This window comes from Pogona vitticeps, chromosome 3 (genome assembly GCF_051106095.1).
Source record: "Pogona vitticeps strain Pit_001003342236 chromosome 3, PviZW2.1, whole genome shotgun sequence".
NCBI lineage: Eukaryota > Metazoa > Chordata > Lepidosauria > Squamata > Agamidae > Pogona > Pogona vitticeps.
Genome location: NC_135785.1, coordinates 79186317 through 79208674, shown reverse-complemented (window position 1 = coordinate 79208674; position 22358 = coordinate 79186317). Strand labels below are relative to the sequence as shown.

Below are 22358 nucleotides of genomic sequence, written 5' to 3'. Positions count from 1 at the left end.
AGAAGTTCAGAATGTGATTCTCCACTGTGCATTCCAGGAGAAAAACCAGCCTGTATAGCCTTGGACAAGGCACACAGAGTGTCCCCAGAAGAAGGGACTGATAAACCATTTATATACCTGGAAACCCCTGGAAAGTCAGGGTCAACTTGATGGCACATATTAGTAGTATTCTGCATACTTAAAGCAATTGTGCCAATTACAGTGGTGCCTTGCTAGACAGCTACCTCGCATGACAGTTTTTTCGCTAGACATTGACTTTTTGTGATCGCTATAGCGATTTGCAAAACAGTGATTCCTATGGGGGAATTTTACTGGACAATGTTTGGTCCCTGCTAGACGACAATTTTGACAGCTTCTTCCGCGCTCGCAAAGAGTGGTCTTAATCGACTAGATAGGCGGGATATAAAATAAATAAATAAATAAATAAATAAAAACAGGTGTGACTTAATGACTAAACAACCACTACTACATACAGTGGTGCCTCGCTTAACGAGCGCCTTGCTGAGCGATGAAATCACTTAACGAGGCGCTCTGGGCCATCGCTGGAGCATTCGCTCAGCGATGGCCCCTATGGGGATTTTTCGCTTTGCGATATTCGCTAAGCGTTTCGCTTAGTGAATATCGCATAACGAAGCCGGGAGAACAGCTGATCGGCGGTTCCAAAATGGCCGCTGGAAGGTCCGCGCCGCATTTTCGTGCCCTGCCCTCGCTTACCGAGGGCGCGAAAATGGCAGCGCTATGGCAGAACATCGCTTAACGGTGAGTTTTAAAGCCATAGGAACGCATTGAACAAAGTTCAATGCGTTTCTATGGCTTTTTTATTCCCGTTTAGCGATGTTTTCGCATAGCGAAGGTTAATCCGGAACGGATTAACCTCGCTATGCGAGGCACCACTGTATATTCCTAAAGATGTCTTGCCTAAGCAAAATGACATCAGCCTCAGTTAGATTCTGTTTGTATTACTGCCACGCATACTACATAGTTGTTTTGTTTAGTCATTCAGTCATGTCCAACTCCTCATGACCTCATGGAGCAGAACACACCAGGCCCTCCTGTCCTCCACTGCCTCCCGGAGTTGGGTTAAATTCATGTTGGTCGCTTCAATGACACTGTCCAACCATCTCATCCTCTGTTGTCCCCTTCTCCTGCCTTCACACTTTCCCAACATCAGCGTCTTTTCCAGGGAGTCTTCTCATGAGATGGCCAAAGTATGGAGCCTCAGCTTCAGGATCTGGCCTTCCAGTGAGCACTCAGGCTTGATTTCCTTTAGAATGGATAGGTTTTTCTCCTTGCAGTCCAGGGGACTCTCAAGAGCCTCCTCCAACACCACAATTCAAAGCATCAATTCTTCGACGGTCAGCTTTATTTATGATCCAGCTCTCACTTCCGTACATCACTACAGGGAAAACCATAGCTTTGCCTATTCGGACTTTTGTTGGCAAGGTGATCTCTCCCCTTCATGGATTGCTGCCTTGTCATGGCGAAGGGGCTTGAGTAACTCAGAGAAGCTATGGGCTATGCCCTGCAGGGCCACCCAAGACGGACAGATCATAGTGGAGAGTTCCAACTAAACGCAATCCACCTGGAGCAGGCAGTGGCAAGCCACTCCAGTATCTTCGCCAAGAAAACCCCATGACCAGAAACAAAAGGCTAAAAGATACTACATAGAGTTGCCTTCAAAAAGCATTCATAAACTTCAGCAGACCCAGAATGCTGTAGTCAACTTGTCGATTAAGACTGGTTAAACAAAGCATAGGACTAGTTACCCCATCTGTTTCCAGGCACAGATCAAAGTCAATGTTATGACTATAGGGCCAACAAAGTTGAGACCAGGCTATCTGAAACATCTCCTCAGGCAGGCTTTTCCTGACTGACTGACTGACTACCTGAGTAGGTTTTTTAATGGATTGTTGTACCTTACAGCTTTGAATATATTTTGGTGTTACTTGTGTGGTTTGTTTTTGTTTTTATTTGGGTCTGGTATTTCTTTTATCTTTTTTAGTATTTGTATATGCACTATTGTTAGATTTAATATTGCTTTTTAATGATGTAAGCCGCCTTGGGTCCTTTTAAGGAGAAAAATGTTCTACATAAATAAACAAAATAAATACTCTCCCATATGATTTGGCTGGGTTTTAAAATCCTTAGAGAAGATGATCATGGTACTGTCATGGGCACATTTAACAGGAGAGAAGAGTTTTCTCAGTGGCTGATCCCAAGGTGTAGAAATCCCCGCCAAGGGAGGAGTCAAGAGTAGAACCAAGAATTCATTTCCAACCATGAGTCCCCAGATGTTGTTGGCCTGCATCCCCCAGAATGCCTGCCCATTAGCCTCAGTTATTATTGTTCAGGGATTGTGGGATCCAGCAATATATAGGAGAGCAAAAGTTGAGGACTGTTGACCTAGAGGTTAAGCTGTATTTCTGGAAGGAAGGAAGGAAGGAAGGAAGGAAGGAAGGAAGGAAGGAAGGAAGGAAGGAAGGAAGGAAGGAAGGAAGGAAGGAAGGAAGGAAGGAAGGAAGGAAGGAAGGAAGGAAGGAAGGAAGGAAGGAAGGAAGGAAGGAAGGAAGGAAGGAAGGAAGGACGGACGGACGGACGGACGGACGGACGGACGGACGGACGGACGGACGGACGGACGGACGGACGGAAGGAAGGAAGGAAGGAAGGAAGGAAGGAAGGAAGGAAGGAAGAAAGAAAGAAAGAAAGAAAGAAAGAAAGAAAGAAAGAAAGAAAGAAAGAAAGAAAGAAAGAAAGAAAGAGTGACTAATTTTTGCAAACTCCTTTTTTAAAAGAGGAAATATAATCACTGTATTTTTGGTTGAAAAAGAAAAGAATTGTCTTATCATTTGAGGATATAAAGGGTGGTATTCATTTGCAATTTTATTATTATTTTCAAGATTTCTCTCTCTCTCTCTCTCTCTCTCTCTCTCTCTCTCTCTATCTATCTATCTATCTATCTATCTATCTATCTATCTATCTCCCACACACACCCATATAGAATTTATCACTTCCTAAAATATAAGCAGCAATAAGTGACTTATTTCTGGGGAAGGAATCAGGGCAGGCAATTTTCCAGGCAAATGTCCCCAGGGGTGAATGGAAAACTTTTCTTAACAAGGAAGAGAAAAGGAAAACAGGTAATACAACAACAACAAAAGTTCATTTGTAGCTCTTGGAACATATAAGTGCTATTCAGTCAATGAGACAGACAGTGTGTGAAATGTATTCTCAAAGTGTGTGAAATGTTTAACAAACAGGAACACATTCCAAAGGAATTCTTTTCATCCCCCTATCCTGTATCTTGTACATGCCTCCATTCCACAACTCTGTGTCTCCTATCTTGCCATCAATAATTATCATCATAGACATTTAGGCTTTAAATTTGTTTCAGTTATGTTCATTCACATGCTTTTAGTTGATTAAATTAGAGAAAGAATGGGCAGGGGCAGAGATCTGATGTAAAATGTCCTTGCAGTTCCATTTTGGAGACTCTTCCTATTTTATTTTAATAACCACGATGTATGAGATTTTGGTAGCAGAACACTGATAAATCTGAACTCTGAACAAACAACCGTGCTGCTCTTATCTTCACAATTTAGTAAATCATGTTTTCTGCATATTTTCACTAAAAAAAAAGTTGGTATTGTGAAAATGTTGCTGCAGTGCAAAGAAAAGGATCTGATTCACATTAACTAGTAAAGCATTAGGGAAAGGATGTATCTTTCATAAACCAGTGCTTTAGACTTAAATAAGCATCCTCATCAATTAGATTAGGCATCCTTCAGTCTCAAGACACTATGGAGGACTTGGAACAGCATCTAGCGTGACTGAGAAAGCCAATTTGAGAGTGACAATCCCTTCCACACTGAAGACAAATACAAGCTGTCCCCTGTCCAGCTCCCTGATTTCGCTGCTTTCAGGGCTTCCTCTTGGCCTCGGTCTGCTAGACAAGGGTCTCTTCAAATTTGGAGAGGCCGTGATGCACCACCTGCCTCCAGGCTGAACACTCATATGTCAAGGTTTCCCATCTGTCAAGGTCCATTACTAAGGCCTTCAGATCCCGCTTGCATTGTCTCCCTCTGGGGCGATTTCCCTGCACTAATTCTGCATACAGGCGATCTTTCGGAATCCGACCATAAGCCATTTTCAAGACATGCCCAAGCTAACGTAGACAGCTTGTTCTAGGACTATTTGGAACTTTGTCCTGCCAGGTGATACCAAAAATGTGTTGGAGACAACACATATGGAAGGTGTTCAGCTTCCTCTCCTGCCGTGCATAAAGGGTCCTGGACTCACTGCAGTACAGGAGTGTGCTCAGGACACAGGCTCTATAGACCTGGATCTTGGTATGTGTCGTCAGCTTCTTATTGAGCCATACTCTCTTTGTGAGTCTAGAGAACATGGTAGCTGCTTTGCCAATTAATTTATCCAGCTCAACATCTAGGGAGAGAGTGTCAGAGATCATTGAGCCAAGATACTTGTAGGCATCCTTCAGTCTCAAGAGACTATGGTATCGTGCTCTGTATGGAGGTCTTGGAACAGTGTCTTGTGTGGCTGAGAAGGGCAATTCGAGAGTGACAATCCCTTCCACCCTGGAGACAAATCCAATCTGTCCCCTGTCCAGCTCCCTGGTTTTGCTTGTTTCAGGACTGCCTCTTTGCCTCGGTCTGCTGTACAAGTGTCTCTTCAAATTGGGAGAGGCCATGATGCACCGCCTGCCTCCAGGCTGAACGCTCAGACGTCAAGGTTTCCCATCTGTTGAGGTCCATTCCTAAGGCCTTCAGATCCCGCTTGCAGATGTCCTTGTAACGCAGCTGTGGTCTCCCTCGGGGGCGGCTTCCCTCCACTAATTCTCCATACAGGAGATCTTTTGGAATCTGACCATCAGCCATTCTCACGACGTGCCCAAGCCAACGTAGATGGCGCTGTTTCAATATTGTATACATGCTGAAAATTCCAGCTCATTCTAGGACTGCTCTATTTGGAACTTTGTCCTGCCAGGTGATACCAAAAATGCGTCGGAGACAACGCATATGGAAGGTGTTCAGCTTCCTCTCCTGCCGTGCACAAAGGGTCCAGGACTCGCTGCAGTATAGGAGTGTGCTCAGGACACAGGCTCTATAGACCTGGATTTTGGTGTATGCCGTCAACTTCTTATTAAGCCATACTCTCTTTGTGAGTCTAGAGAACATGGTAGCTGCTTTCCCAATGCGTTTATCCTGGCACATGACTTGTGTTTTCTTCAGGCTGATAGTTAGTCCAAAGTCTTGGCAGGCCTTGCTAAAATGATTTATGAGTTGTTGGAGGTCTTCAGCAGAGTGAGCAACAATGGCTGCATCATCAGCAAAGAGGAAGTCCCGCATGCATTTCAGTTGGACTTTGGTCTTCGCTCTCAATCTAGTGATATTAAAGAGATACACAAGATACACAAAGTCATGAACAACCTCCAATTCTTGCGTGGAGAGGGTAATAGAGGAGGTGAGTCCAAGCCCTGGTTCATGACTTGTGTTTTTTTCAGGCTGATTGTTAGTCCAAAGTCTTGACAAGCCTTGCTAAAACAATTCATGAGTTGTTGGAGGTCTTCAGCAGAGCGGGCAACAACGGCTGCATCATCAGCGAAGAGAAAGTCCCGCATGCCTTTCAGTTGGACTTTGGTCTTTGCTCTCAATCTAGAGAGATTAAAGAGCTTTGCATCTGATCTAGTCTGGAGATAGACACCTTCTTCTGCAATTCCAAAGGCATACTTCAGCATGACAGCAAAAAAGATCTCAAAAAGGGTTGGCGCGAGGACACAGCCCTGTTTCATTCCGCTTCAGATGTCAAAGGGATCTGATGTTGAGCCATCAAAAACTACAGGAACTGATGATGTTAAGGAGTTGAGGTGGACATCCAATCTTGGGAAGTATTTTAAAAAGGCCATCCCTGCGAACCAAATCAAAGGCCTTTGTGAGATCTATGAAGGCCACAAAGAGTGGCTGTCGTTGGTCCCTACATTTCTCCTGCAACTGTCGGAGGGAGAATACCATGTCAGTGGTGGATCTATTAGCTCGAAATCCACACTGTGATTCTGGATAGACTCTGTCTGCAAGCACCTGGAGCCTCTTCAGCACAACACAGGCAAGCAGCTTTCCTACAATGCTGAGAAGAGAGATGCCACGGTAGTGATTGCAGTCACCCCTATCTCCTTTGTTCTTATACAATGTGACAGTATTTGCATTCTTCATGTCCTGTGGTACTCCACTTTCCCTCCAGCATAGGCAAAAGACTTCATACAGCTCAGTGGTGATGATCTCTTTACAGCACTTCAGCACTTCAACAGGGATGTTATCCTTCCCAGGTGCCTTGCTGAAGGTGAGGGAATCCAAGGCCACTTTTATTTCTGCTAAAGTTGGTTCGCTGTCCAACTCTTCCAAGATAGGCAGCACTTGATGTTATTTAAAGCCTCTTTGGTTACTACATTCTCTCTGGAATGTAGCTCAGAGTAGTGCTGCACCCAGTGCTCCATCTGCTGTGCTTGGTCCTGGATGGTCACACCTGTAGCAGACTTCAAGGGAGCAGATTTCTTCTATATTTGACCTAAAGCTTGCTTGATACCGTTATACATTCCCTTCATGTTACCTGTGCCTGCTGCTATCTTTGTCTGAGAACAGTGCTGAAGCCAATAATCGTTGGAACATCTCCTGGCAGCCTGTTGGACTTGGCTACGAGCAGCTCGAAGAGCTTGCAAGTTGTACTCACTAGGACAGTCTTTGTATGCTGCTAGAGCTCTCCTCTTATCCTCAATGGCTGGCATCAACTCCTCCGAATGGGCTTTGAACCAGGCAGCCGTCTTTTTTGTCTTCTTGCCAAATGTGGACAAGGCAGTATTCTTGAAATGTTCCCATCGTTCAGGTGCATTTGCATCAGCTGGGCCTGGAAGGGTTTCCTCAAGCACTTGGGCAAATTCCTCCACTTTCCTTTGATTGCGAGTCTTGCTGATGTCAATATGTGATCTTCCTTTCTTTTTCATGTGAAACAATCTCTTTGTTCATAGTTTTAATCTACTACACACCAGGGAGTGATCAGTGTTGCAATCAGCACTCTGATAACTGCATGTGATCACAGTACTAGAAAGGCTAGAACATCTAGTGAGGATCAAATCGAGCTGATGCCAATGCTTGGATCTTGGGTGTCTCCAGGAAACTCTGTGTTGAAGCTTGGTATTAAAGAACGTGTTGTTGACACAAAGACCATAGTAAAAGCAAAACTCCAGCAAGCATTGGCCATTTTCATTCATCTTTCCAGTGCCAAAATCGCCCAGACAAGTGGGCCAAGAACTGTGATCAGCACCAACTCGAGCGTTAAAGTCTCTGAGAATGAACAGTGGCTCTCTCTCTCAGGGACTTTTTTGATAGTTGCTGCCAGATCGTCATAGAATTTGTCTTTCACTTCTGTTGTGAATGACGGTGTTGGTGCATATGCACTAATGAGTGGAGCAGCAGAGACAGGATTCTTTCACTTCCTACAGTAGGTGGAACAATGGATCTCAGAAGAGTATTTCTGACTACAAAGCCAACACCATATTCCCTGGTCTCATTCAATGGTTTTCCTTGACAGAAGAATGAGAAGTTTTTTTCTTTGACAGATCCCGAGTCTAGCAATCTCGTCTCTTGCAGGGCAACAATGTCCATCTGCAGTCTACTCAGTTCCATGTTGATGACAGCTGTTTTGCTCATGTCGTCTATTTCCTGCAGGTCGTCAGAAAAGCCAGGGGTCATTGTCCGAACATTCCAGGTGTCTAACTTTAGGGCAGAAATTTTCTTATGATTGTTGCATGGTGCAGGGTTATCGATCAGCTTGTAGGCTTTCACCCTAAACCCCATGCACCCTGTGAGGTTAACAGACCATGGTGGTCCTCATCAATGATGTGCAATTGATCCTCATCAATAGGGATGTGGAATTCAGGGTTTTGTTTTGTTTTTAACTCTAATTCCCAGAATTCTCCAGTGGAAATTCTGAAGAGATGTTGGTATGGAACTGGATGAGATTGAAACTGACGTATAACCATTAAATTTAAAAAAATACTGTTGGGTGGAAATATGGCTGAATTACTGGGGTTCGTGTATCAGCCAATTTTGGATATAGCTGCACTCCCTTCTTTACCAAGGGTCACAGACATGCTCTTCATGGCTCATGGATTGATAATGGTGGCCATTGTTTAATTTGGTGTGCCTGTTTCATTGTTTCCTGATAAGTACGTCTAACACACAATGATTCATGTCTTAGTCACATTCGTATTAGATTATTGTAGCATACTGGACATGCTACAGCCTTTCAAGAGTTTTCAGAAAATGCATCTGATTTAGAACACAGCCCATGGCTTGTTGATGAGTGAGCCAAAGACAAAGTACTATGTGCAGTTTGAAACAACTATGTTGATTGATTGATTGATTGATTGATTGATTGATTGATTGATTTGATTTGATTTGATTTCTATACTGCCCATCAGGCAGCAAGGGCCACTCTGGGCAGTTTACAACAGCTAAACAGTAACAATAACATAATCATAGAACATAGTGACATCAATAAATTATAAAGCACAAAACAAATATACCATAAAATGCAACAAAAGACATAATAAAATACAATAAAATGTTGGCCTCCAAGTTGTGTTTCAACCCAGGTCCAGAGAACACATGCTAATAATTATGGAAACTTTGACCTTGCAGATAGTTGAGGATTACATTGGTGTCAGGCAAACATCTTGCAAACAGTCATTGAGTTTCTCTAATTAATGACTGTTTTCTCCAATTATTTTGATTTTTCTATTATACTGCTGTGTGTGTGTGTGTGTGTGTGTGTGTGCGTGCGCGCGCATGCATGCGTGTGTGAGTGTGTGAAGTTTAATTGGATTTTATTTATTTATTTGCTTTGTTTTATCAATGTGTTCTTCTGTTGATTTTTCTCTATTGGATGAAATAGCAGAGTAAATATGGATGAAGAAAAATAATGAAGCATCAGCTGCAAAAATTAAGCAATATAAAAACATCTGTGTAATATAAACAATTTTTTTTGCTCCAGATTGTTTTAGTCATGTGGAACACTGGTTGCCAACATTACTATACTCTTGAGGAGCAGCATAATCTGACTGCTGATTATTGCATTATTGTTCCTTAATTTTTAAAGTTGGATATAGCAAATTTCAGGTCAGCGGCACAGATGATATTGTTCGTAAGACAAACTCATAAATCCAAAGGCTTTCATAGTATGATTACCTTTAGTATTAATTAGATACACTTAAATGAAAATGGGGAAACGCCTTTCTTTACGCCATTGCAGATTACATTATCCACAAGGCACAACACTTAATGGAAAGGAAATGGAGCACATGTCAGAACCTGGGCATTCAGTATTTATTTGGTCAAACACAGGAGTCTGATTACTAGTATTCAAGAAATGCAGTGCTGTAGTAGTTTCACTCAGGGTGTACAAATAAGTGATACAAACAAGACTAGCCAAACAAACAAAACAAGTAGTTTCTTCTAAACACCAAAAAGAAAAAGTATAAGATTTCACATGATATTTTAATAGACTCTGTAATCAATATATCTAGAACCAGAACTTGGAAATCCAATCAGAATATTATCCCCCCGCCACCTCCAAAAACTGGGGATATTTAAAACAAAACTTTTTGATTTCTTCACTCATTTCTAGAGCATATTAATTTGTGACCAGAATCCTAATGAGCATCATATCCCACAAGTGTACTGTACAGCAGTGGTCTCCAACCTTGGGCTTCCAGATGTCCTTGGAATACAACTCCCAGAAGCCCTCGCCACCACCTCTGCTGGCCAGGATTTCTGGAAGTTGAAGTCCAAGAACATCTGGAGGCCCAAGGTTGGGGACCACGGCTGTATAGGATAGTTTCTACTTCTCCAAGAACCAGAGCTTAAATTAAGGAGGAAAATCAACCAGTCCCTTCTAACCAGTTAGTGCAGTTCGCCTTGCACAAGCTACGCAAAGGAGTTGCAGGATGGATAATCCGGTGGCAAGAGAGCTTGGACTGAGCCTGATTAAACCATTTGGTGGATGTGGGAATAAAACCAGAAAGGTTTTATAGAAGTTAAAAGCTATGTACCAGCACCTAATCCTGTGTTAATTCTAGCTAAGCACAGCATTAGAAAAAGAAAAACAGTTGTATGAGCCGTACAATATGTTTCTTCCTTTTAATTCAGCTCAATTTCCAGTGCTTCCTTAGAAACTGACAGTGTGAACAGACAACCAATCTGTCCCTTTAATTCAGAACTGCACTCCCACAGACTGAGCTAGCATGATGAACGTAAACTTCCTTTCAACATACAACCAGCCCATTAACAATGTAATTAGTCCAATCATTTTAGAGAACTGAACAGTCAGTCTGTCATAACTGACACATCTAAACTTATCTAGGAAGAAAAGTGTCCATTCATTCCCTATCAGGGGAGACTGGATTTTTCCTTTATAAGTTCATTGTGTTTTGCTTTCAGTGTTATTTATTATTTATTTTATTTCACTTCAGTTCTATCCTGCCTTTATCCCTGTGGGGCCCAAGGTGGCTTAACACATATTTTGAAAAAGAGGTTCAGCAAGAAAAACCCACAATATACGACAATATGAAAACAGTATTAAATAAATTACTAAATAAAACAAATACGGTATATAATTCATATACATGACTGAAAACCAATGAGAATTCATTTATACTATTTAAGAACAACATTATATAATGACATGGAAGAGTAGTTTATATCTGTTTTGAATTACCATTGGAAACTACCATGTACATGGAAGTGTCCTTCCCCCATCTCTCTGCAGCTTGTAGTATACATTTACTGGGAAGTGGGGTGTATGACCTTGAGCTTGCTGACTGGCTCAGTGGTTTTGGTATCTGGGTGTGGAGCCAGAGGTTGAGAGTTTGATTCCTCATTGTTGCCTCCTGTGAGTATAGTCACCCTGTATGGCCTTGGGCAAGCTGCACAGTCCCAGGGCGCCCCCAGAAGAAGGGAATGGTAAACCACTTCTGAGAATTCTCTACCTGGGAAACCTTGACAAAAGGTTGCCAGAAGCCAGAATTGACTTGATGGCACATGATTATTATCATTACAAGCCTGAAAACTTAAAAAAAGAAAAAAAAGAAAGCAATTTAGAACCATATTTGTCAATGCTTACAACATCATTACAATGTATCAAGCTTTAGAGAATTTCATTCAATTAATACTTTTCAATAGGCCCCATTCTGAGCATTTACTCCCTAGTAAAATTAGACAAAGTCTAGTTGGAAGAAGCAGGTTGTAATAACTTAGGGAAAGATCAGCTGGATTTATTCCTGGACCCCAAGAGTAGACTTTTGTTTACAACCAATATAAACCCCTGTTTGTAGTTTGATTCTACTCATCCTCGGAAATGTGACAAAATTTTACATTGTCATTTCTGGAAATAATGCCCAGTTGCTATAGCAACATTGTTAGCAGCTCTTGAGAGACATATTAAACCTCTTAGTGGGGGCCAAATTTGCAGGACAGTTTTAAATCAAACCTTTTGCCCATAAATCCGCTGTTGAATAGATGCACTAATTAACACTCTACATTGAGGGCAGTGCGTGTGAAGCAAAGTGTGATATGGATTTCACAGCCACAATGGTGACTTTTTAATTGTTTTTATGCTTTCATTTTGTACTGGGTATACTTAGTCAGAGGTTTTAAATGGATCTGCTTTGAAATAAAAAGGGAATTTATTTATGTGGTACTGTTCCCCAGTCCTATGAGTCCTATTTGGCCTGGGGTTTACCTCACAGGGGGCTCACCTCAGTTATGGGTGCATAGCTGTCATGTATTCTATGATTTTTAAAAAATGTACATGCCATTCTTTACATTCAAATATTTTTGTCGTCTTTCCAAACAGTGAGGGGCTACACAGGGTGAATAGTTCCAGGCCTCATCAGCTGTCTCAGATGGTCTGCTGCCCATATTGTACAGAAACAAGGGGAAGGCAGATAATAAACCATCTATTTTTTTATCAAACATATCAATTTCCTTTACATATATCCTACTAACAGGAAGAGCAACACAGCTCTTCCGACTCAACAATGTATTTTCCCCATATATTAATATAAAGGTTGCAGGGGAATAGGATGTGTTAATCTTTCAGGAGCACTCTGAAGTGAACCCTCAAATAGTACTAATTTTCAAACTTTAGCTTTCTTCTTACTATATGTTCCATTTCACCCCAGCCCAAGTTCTTCTTTACCAGAATTGCCAGATGACAGGACACTGGCTGAAGTGTCAGGAAATTACTATATTTATTTGGATTTTTTATGGGAGGTGGTTTTAAATCTGAGACCCCCATCCATACCCATTTCTAGCTGCTGCTAGGCCTCAGTGTTAAGGTATATTTATATATAGTGTACCCACACAAGGTCAGTGTGGCAAAAATGCAGGAATAGTGGGAGTAGACTGGAGAGACCGCCACCTGTTAATGCATTTTGTCACCTCCCCAGCTACCAAAAATAAATTTTCTTCCCTGGGTTGCCATATTAGCTGATAAGGTAGGTTTTATATAAATTAAGGGCCCATTCAACCAGATTCTCCATGTCTCCATTTTGATTAGTGGACCCACAACCAGTTCTGCCCTCCTCCCAACATTTTGCAGCCCCCATTTCTTAAACGCCCACCCTGAACTTAATCTTTGGTCCTGAATTAATTTTGGTTGTACATACTCATTACAGAAAATGGAATTAATATAAATACAGTGGTGCCTCGCTTAACAGGCGCCCTCTTTAATGACGAAACCGCATACCGACGAACTTTTTGCAATCGCTTTTGCGATCGCATTGCGATGTTTTAAATGGGGAAAAATCGCTTTGCGATGATCGGTATCCTGTTTCGCTTACCGATTATCGCAAAGCGATGATTTTCCCCCAGCTGATCGGTGGTTCCAAAATGGCCACCAGGTAAAAAAAATCGCCACCCGCTGTGTTTAGGGATGGATTCCTCGCTTACCGGGCAGCGAAAATGGCCGCCATATGGAGGATCTTTGCTTAAAGGTCAGTTTCCAGCCAATAGGAATGCATTGAAGGGGTTTCAATGCATTCCTATGGGCTTTTTAAAATTGCATAGCGACGAAATCGCTTTGCAGCTATTTTTGCTGCACCGATTAACGTCGCTATGCGAGGCACCACTGTAATTGCTTTTACCCCAAGGCATGGAACACGTAGAGGCCCATGGGTTACAATGTGGCACCTCAGACATCCACAACGTCCAAACCCCAACCCCTCAAACCCCAACATTTTGGGCAGCGTGAATGACTCAGTGATTTAGGCACCTGGCTGTGGAGCCAGAGACTGGGAGTTCGATTCCCCACTGTGCTTCCCTGACAAGGCTTGCTTCGATGATCCATAGGGTCCCTTCTAGCTATGCAAGTCTAAGATGATGGTGATGATTCAAAAACACCAGGCACAGTCAATCAAAACGCTAAAAACATTGACTGGTAGTATATAATAAGTTTTATCCAAAAAAAACCTAAGTATCTGTTAAATATCAACACAGGATATATGCTGTTCCTATTATTGTCATATATTTCATCAACAAGTGAGATTTTTTGATTGCCAGGTCTCTGTATTTCGTTAGTTTTTCCAATTCTTTGTTTTCAACTCTGACATCCCCTGGAATTGCAATGTCAATGATCCAGACATTTCTTCGTAGTATTACTACTATGTCTGATGTGTTATGTTCAAGATGTCTTTCAGTTTGGATATGGAAATCCCACAAGATCTTGACTTCCTCATTTTTTCTTTCTTATTCATTTTCTTCCTTCCTCCTCCTCCTCCTCATTATTAAATTTAGCCAATTTAAGACTGTCCCACCCTGAAAAGAGAATTTGGGGTACCATGCATGAGTCTCAAGAGCCACAAAAAGAGACATTTTGATGTATCAGTTCTGCCAGAAAAACATTTCCTTTTTAATTAACACTTTTTCCAGGCCTCTCTTTAGCTCAGAAGGTGATGAAAAGATTTTCTTTTGTCTGTCTTCTAGACACAAAAGGTGAGAGCATTGCTTTCCTGCTAACCTCCTCTGGTTGGAGAAATAAGGTGGGTGATCAACTGTGCCCAAATATTATAACAATAGAATCTAATCCTTTAATCTTTTCTCACCTGATCACTGCAAGGCACAAACAAATATTACAGATAACTGGTCCTTAGAAGAGGGGAATTCATTAACTGGAAGCTCTGAGTGTCACAGTGGGAGCTTTTCCTACATCAGATAATTTGCAAATTAGTTTTCTTTCCTTTGTGTTGGTCTCCAGGATTTAAAGGCAAGATGATTTTGAAGTCTGATGTTACAAGCACAAAAATCAGGAATTGCATCTCTCCAATGTTAAAGTGATTTCAGTTCTAGTGATTAATTATGCATAATGACTGTTTTTGCCACACAGTCATCAGCTTTGGCCATTTAGATATCTAGAATACTGTATGCAGAAACTCTCTACTGGAGCAGTGGTGTAGTAGAGCCCAGGTTTGAAAAGTTAAAGCACGGCACCTTTTTTATTAGCTGAGGAGGGTGTGATGTCATCTGCCCTTGCTGAGGGAGTTTTCTTGCTCCCTCTAAACTTGGCTGTACACTTAAGAAGATGGATGGAGGTGGTAGGAATGGATGTTCTAAGCAACAGTATATTGTTGTAAGCAATCCTATTTTTAAGAAAAACTGTTAACAGTGGCTTGTCTTGCATAAAAAGATGGAGGGGGAAATTATTTCAACTGGATCAAAATGATAGCTCAGTGGTTTAAGCATCTGGCTGTGGAGCCAGAGGTCCAATTCCCTACAGTGTGTCCTTAACAGGAGCTTGACTCGATGATTTATAGGAGGGGTCTCCAAACCTTTGAGCATGGGGGCCACACCAGGTATTTGAGGGCCGAAGGAACAGGAATGTACACACCTGCGCATTCACACACACGCCTGCACGCTCACCTGCCCACCTGCCTGCCCCCCATGTGCATGCTCACCTGGGCACCTACCCACCACACCCCCACCCGCCTGCACCCCTGTGTACGCAGACGGAGGAAATGGACCGGATAACATGGCAAGCCTCCTGGAGTTGGGTCAAATTCACATTGGTTGCTTCGATGACACTGTCCATCCATCTCATTCTCTGTCATCCCCTTCTCCTCCTGCCTTGACACTTTCCCAACAGGGTCTTTTCCAGGGAGTCTTCTCTTCTCATGAGATGGCCAAAGTATTGGTGCCTCAGCTTCAGGATCTGTCCTTCCAGTGAGCACTCAGGGTTGATTTCCTTCAGAATGGATAGGTTTGATTTTCTTGCAGTCCAGGGGACTCTCAAGAGTCTCCTCCAGCACCACAATTCGAAAGCATCAATTCTTCAGTGGCCAGTCTTCTTTATGGCCCAGCTCTCACTTCCATACATCACTACTGGAAATACCATAGCTTTGACAATGTGGACCTTTGTCGGCAAGGTGATGTCTCTGCTTTTTAAGTTGCTGTCTAGGTTTGCTATCAGTTTCCTCCCAAGAAGCAGGCGTCTTTTAATGTCATGGCTATTGTCACCATCTGATCAGCTTCTGATCAGTGATCATGGAGCCCAAGAAGGTAAAATCTGTCACTGCCTCCATATCTTACCCTTCTATTTGCCAGGAGGTGATGGGGCCAATGGCCATGATCTTAGTTTTTTTGATGTGGAGCTTCAGACCATTTTTTGCACTCTCCTCTTTCACCCTCATTACAAGGTTCTTTAATTCCTCCTCACTTTCTGACATCAGAGTGGTATCATCTGCATATATGAGACTGTTGATATTTCTTCCGGCAATCTTCATTCCAGCCTGGGATTCATCCAATCCAGCCTTTTGCATGATGTATTCTGCATATAAGTTAAATAAACAGGGAGACAATATACAGCCTTGTTGTACTCCTTTCCCAATTTTGAACCAATCAGTTGATCCCTATCCAGTTCTAACTGTTGCTTCCTGTACCACATATAGATTTCTCAGGAGATAGATAAGGTGGTCAGGCAGTCCCATTTCTTTAAGAACTTGCCATAGTTTGTTGTAGTCCACACAGTCAAAGGCTTTTGCATAGTCAATGAAGCAGAAGTAGATGTTTTTCTGGAACTCTCTGGCTTTCTCCAAAATAATAGCTTTTACTCCCTGGTTATTTTCAAGTATTCTGCTTTCTCCCTCTTTTCAAAAAATCATGTTTGTTTAATAAACATTATTTTTGCAGCTTGAGTCTGAGATTTTGCAGCTTGAGTCTGAGATTTTTTCTTGACAAAAACAAGAAACCCTTCTGTTCCCTAGCCACTTGAATTTACAGCGTATGACTGCATCCTTGCTCCAAAGGGGAAATAAAAGGAAAATGAGCTGCCTTGGCTGCTATGACGGAAAGTTCTAGCTGGATGTTGCTTCTTTGAGGCAGATAATTGCTATGGACCTTTGATCTAGCCTCTCTGGCCAGTGGTGGCATCAAAAACCTGCACATCAGAGAGAAGTATGAATAACTGGCCTCCTGTATAAAGTAGCTGTGCTACAGTAACCTTTATGGGCAGAATAGACAACTTGGGAGTGACACGTGCTGTGTTTCAGATTGATGAACACTCTGAGGGGCACAATCCCACAGGCTGTGTATGGCCAAGTGACAAATTTAGACATTTAACTTTTTTTGGTATAATAATAAATAATAAGGAAACTATTTTATTTAAAAATATATTTTAAAATAATTTAACATGTTTTCCGCACAATGAAATAATTACTCTCCACAGTATGACCTCTCAAATTTATAATTAAGCCCCATCCCTAAAACATGCCTAAAGAGGAGGCTAATTAAGAAAGAATGTTAACCTTTAAAAATAACTTTCCATTTCTTTACTTAATATTTCATAAAATGCTGTCTGTTCTCTGATAACTAAAATCATTCCTAATTCATCAAATAGAATCCAAGCCCAAATCCCCAAGGTTAATTTTTAATGTATTTTTAAAATTCTTAATATGCACACTTACAAGGCACTGAGGAAAGCCCAAACAGACCTAATCAGTGAGTGCGTGGGTGGGACTTCCTTGCTCAGTTAAGGTGATTTGCCTGCTTTTTAGCCAATTTGAAGAAGAAAGGAGTGGGGAGGGGCAAAACAACCCTGAAACTATGGCTTAAACTTTTCACAATGTAAACCTAGTTTAGAACAGAGGAAGGAAACTTACAGAAGCACAGTGGCCACAGCAACTTTCAAAAAGTAGTGGGGTATTGTGGCCTTTACCCTGTGGCCCCTGCTTGTTTCATCAAACCCAGAGCTCAGAAAGGTATCCTAACACGCCTCCTCTTGACACGCTGCCACCAGTTGATCTCTTTATCAACTTCTTTTTCTTCTGAAAGACTAAGGTCCATCCAGTACTGACTTTTTAACAGAAACAGGTTTATTGATTACACTTGGTTTCAGGAATAATTATTAAGTACATTTTTGAAGTTCCACACAGCTTCAACATTTTTATTTAATCTCTTTTATATTAATTAACACTGGTCACATTCTGACTAATCACTGCCTAATCACTCCTTAAACACTCTCTGCCTCAAAACCCCAAACTATTCTCTTCTCACTGACTCTGACTGAACTGCTCTCCCAGGCTCCGCCTCTTCAGCAGCCCCTATGGCTCTGCCTCACAACCCCATTACCATACAATGTATGAATAATGTATAACTTATAATACGTAACTTAGTGTGGACGGAACATTCCTCCCCGCTTAAACATGTTTTTTAGGAGGGGAAACCTAGCAGTTTGCCCTTATAAACAAACACCTATTACATGCAAATATAAACAATTACTTACCAATTTATGCATACCTTATAATACCATTCTCTCTCTATTATTATGTTTCCCCACTCAAATTTACCACTTTAAACATTTAAAACAATCAATATAGTTAAAGTATTTGCATTAATAAAGACGTACCAACCTCTTGCATTATTTACATCAACACAATTTACATTAGATTACCTCCACATCAATAAGGCTACTCACAATTTTTTTTACCATCATTCTCCACCTCTCCGTTCATCCCCATCCAAACCTGGCATTTTAATCATTTCTTATAACTATACACAAACAGAACACTTAATACCACATTAAAAACTTTGTTTATCCACCTGGCCTTCGAGACAAGGTATCGGCATCCATCCTCTGAGTCCCTTTTATGCTATGGATTACAAAGTCAAAGTCTTGCAGGTTCCGTCTCCATCTTGCAAGCTTACTGTTAGTGGATTTCACAGTTTGTAGCCACACCAGAGGGAAAGGGTCAGTGCAAAGGATGAACCTCCTCCCCCTAATGTAGGGTTTCAGTCTTTGCAGCGTCCAAACAATTGATATGCACGCCCTCATGTTGGCAGACAAAAGTATCTCACCAGGTTGGAATCTCCTGCTGATCAGAGTCACTGGGTGGAGATTCCTTCTGTGGTCCGCTCGGCACAGCATGGCTCCCAGACTCACACTCAACACATTGATGTATGCGATGAACTCCTGGTTGTAGTCCAGCACAACAAGGACTGGTTCTGAAGTCCATGCTCTCTTCTGACGATTGACACTCTGATGTCCCCTGGAGTTCCTCCGCGTGCCTTTCCGGGTGAAGCCTGCTTTCTTTCTGGCTCGTGGCTTCACTTTCTCAACTGGGGAAAGACTAGGCAGTTCCTTCTCCTCCTTGAGAACATCTTAACTTTATCCACTACATCTGGATATTGAAAAATATTGGAGTCTATTCTCCATCTCTTAGCTTCTCTATAGTCTTTCTTTACTTCCATCTCCATCACCATCAACTCATGATCCATTATCACATTAATATTTGTATCTACTACTTTGGAAATTAAATTTTGCAATATGAACATAAAATCTATCCTCGAATAACTATTATGTACAGAAGAGTAATATGTAAACTTTCTTTTGTCCCCCTTCAGTTCTCTCCATATGTCCCTTAAATCCGTAGTTTTTAGCATCTTGCTCAAGAGGGTACTTCTTTTGTTCAACTCGTCTTTTTTTTACATACCGATTTATCCTTTACCTTATCCAGAACCATGTTGAAATCTCCTGCCATAATCACATATCCCTTTCTAACCTTATCCATCTCTTTAAACACAATTTTATAAAATTCTCCTTGATTCATAATCAGTGCATAGACGTTTACTAATGTATAATCTTCTTCCCCCATTTGACCCTGAATTATAAAAATATCTACCATTACTATCTTTTATTACTTCTTTTACTGTAAATTCACAGTGTTTAGATATTCATATTGCTACCCTTTTAGAAGTCCCAAATCCTTTTTCATAAATATTTATATTTTGTAATTTCAACTCATTAAATCCATCTTTCAATTGCTGTGTCTCTTGTAGATAAATAATGTCAACCTTGGTTGTTCTGGGTTTTTCGGGCTCTTTGGCCGTGTTCTGAAGGTCGTTCTTCCTGACGTTTCACCAGTCTCTATAGCCGGCATCTTCAGAGGACAGCACTCTGTGCTCAGGTTGCTGTCTTCTGAAGATGCCGGCCACAGAGACTGGCGAAACGTCAGGAAGAACAATCTTCAGAACACAGCCAAAGAGCCCAAAAAACCCAGAACAACCATTAGATCCCGGCTGTGGAAGCCTTCGTGAATGTCAACCTTGTTTTTCTTCAATAGTGACTCTATTCCCCTTCTCTTTGTTACAGTCCCTAGGCCTTTCATGTTTAAAGTAGCTACCCTTAACTTTTTCCCCATATCCATTCCATATTCGATCTTTTATTCAGTCCTGTTGTGCACCCCACAAAACAACAAAAAAGACAAAAACACTTAAAAAAACGAATTCACCTATTCCTCTAACTAATCTCCTATCTCTAACTTCCCTCTCCATATATAAACTCATTTCCACCCTCCCATTTCCCTGCGCCTCAGTAAAGTTTGACGCGAGCCCTGGGAGGGGGGGACATGTCACCAACACTGGTCAGGGTCCTAGCCAAACCCTCATCCTATTTCACCCTACCCTATATATAATCCTTTAATGCCTTCCCTTATTATTCTTAACCATTATCTTTTCATCTTCTTTCTCCAACCCCGAAAGTGAAAAAAGAAAGAAAAAACCCACCAGGAAAAAGAGGAGGAAAAAAGAGAATAAAAAACTTAAAAAATAAAAACCATGGATCAATTGCTATGTTTTAAAAAAGGCAAAGAAAACGGGGAAAAAAACACAAAACACCACACTGGTGGGGAGAGGGGAAAAAAGCCATCTGGGAAAACAAAAAAAGAAAAAAGAAAAAAACTTAACAAGTAAAAACTGCAGGCCATTTACTGTGATAAAAAAAATGAAGAAAAAAAAACCCACCGGTGGGAGGAAAAAATCCCACTGGGAAAAGAGTCAAAAGAGAAAAAATAAAAATAAAAACCACGGGCCAATTACCATGTTTAAAAAGGGTGGAAGGGAGGAATCATCAGATGTCCAATTACCTCCAATTGTTTCTTCCATTCAGAATATCTTCTCTTTCAAACCACCACTCATTGCAGGTCTACTTGCTTGCACCTTGGTCTCTTTCATCTTCGTGCCAGAACCCCCACACCATCATCAGATTCTTGCCGTCTTCAAAAGAGTAGATTTTGTGTAAGACTCCATCCTTCCATATTTTTAGAAAGACAGGATGACCCTAGTTGTATTTCTTTCCATTCTTAATTAGGATCGATGTGATGGGTTTCATTGTTTTTCTCCACTGTACAGATTCACTACTTAAATCCTGGTAAATCTGAACTGGATTTGATCTATAGTCTAGCAATTCTGGCTTTTCTTTGATGACCTTAAGAAATTGCTCTTTCATAACATAGTTGAAAATGTTCAGTATTATAGGTGTTGGTCTCATGCTTCTGGGATTCCCAACAAAATGCATTCTCTCTATATCTTCTTCTGTCAGATGTTGGGAATTCATAATACAATTAATCCAGTCCACCACTTCCTGCTTAAGATCTGTTCCTTTCTTATGTTCAAAATTCATTATTTTGATGTTATCACGTCTGGAGCTATCTAAAAGGTAAATAATTTTTCTCCTCAAATCATCTACTTTCTGATATTTTTTTTTGTTTTCCCTTGGAAATCTTCCAATTGTTGTACTCTGGCCTCCATTTTCTCTAGACTTGCCTTAATATCTACCACTTCTCCCTGTAATGTTTTAACGTACTTTCTCAACTGCTGATTCTCTTTTATCAAAAAGTCCATTTTTGTTCCATTTTTGTGTCCATCTTACTCTCCAGCCCCTTTATGACCGCAGCTGTACCAGAGAGTTGTTTTTCCATGCTAATTTTAGTAAGTTTTGTCAGAGAGGTAGCCCCTCCCTACTCTTTTCCAACAGCTTCCTGAGTCTTCTCTCCAGAAGCGTCTTTACGGGAGTAGGGCTGTTCCTCTTCCACCCTTCTTAATCGCTTGACACTGTGGTCTGATGGTTTTTCTGGTAATTCCTGTGTCCAGCTTTTCATTCTCCTATCTGTGCTTTTCCTCATAAGCAAGACAAAGGTTTATAGCACCCAGAAAACAAGCCGTCTTCAACAGTTCATTTAGCTGTTCAACTTCTCTAGCGTTCTTTCTGGACGAAAGCGAAAGTACATTCTTCAGATTATCAGGGAGACTTTTACAGTTTAAAAAAATACTTCTATCTCTACTTGAAGTTTTCATAAAGAATTTAAACACGTTTACTCACATTTCCATTAAGGAAAAAGGCATTTATCACCCTATTTTACATTCCATAGTGCGAAGAGGTGAGGGTTTAGCTGCACATCCCGGCTGACGGAAGTGAAGTTTTTGGTTTCTTAATACATTTTAGTGGAAGGAGACATTTCATGCCACACTGCCTCAACAGTTAAGGAGAATGAAGCAGATATCAGATGTGGGGGGTTGGAGTGGAACTGAATTGACAGCCCCTCCTTCTGCGTGTTGTTTTTGAGTCAGCAGGTCATTGCCTTCTTTTGGAGAAGGGAACTCTGTGTACTACCCAGCTTGTCCTGCACCACATAAACTGGCTTCTTCCTTTATGTGTGGGAGAGGACCGTGTCCCATTGCCAGTGTGGAAGGACAGTTCACCTGGGAGTCTAGTCAACCTCTGTACATGAGTGAGTGAGATATCTTGTCTTTTTGCCTTAGGTTGCAAAATGTCTTGGGCTGGCCCTGGCTAAATGCATGATTTTCTTAGAATACATAGACTTGTGCGCTCTCTTCATGTGAAGGAACAGACGAGTCACAAATTATTGTGCAAGAACAAGAGGACACCCCCTACAATTCCATGCACGGGAGGTGACAGGTTGGGAATTCAGTTTTCAACTCTAGCCACCTCTGTCACATTCAAGCTTA

General features: G+C 41.4%; 1 long non-coding RNA gene across 1 annotated transcript; it reads right to left on the bottom strand.

The window, feature by feature from the left end:
• Positions 1–17408: 17408 nt before the first annotated feature.
• LOC144588400 (uncharacterized) lies at positions 17409–21597 on the bottom strand. The gene is made up of 2 exons (XR_013543944.1): positions 19658–21597; positions 17409–19406 (listed from the first exon to the last, which is right to left on the bottom strand). It is a non-coding gene; the product is annotated as an uncharacterized LOC144588400 (long non-coding RNA).
• Between the last annotated feature and the right edge of the window lie 761 nt (positions 21598–22358).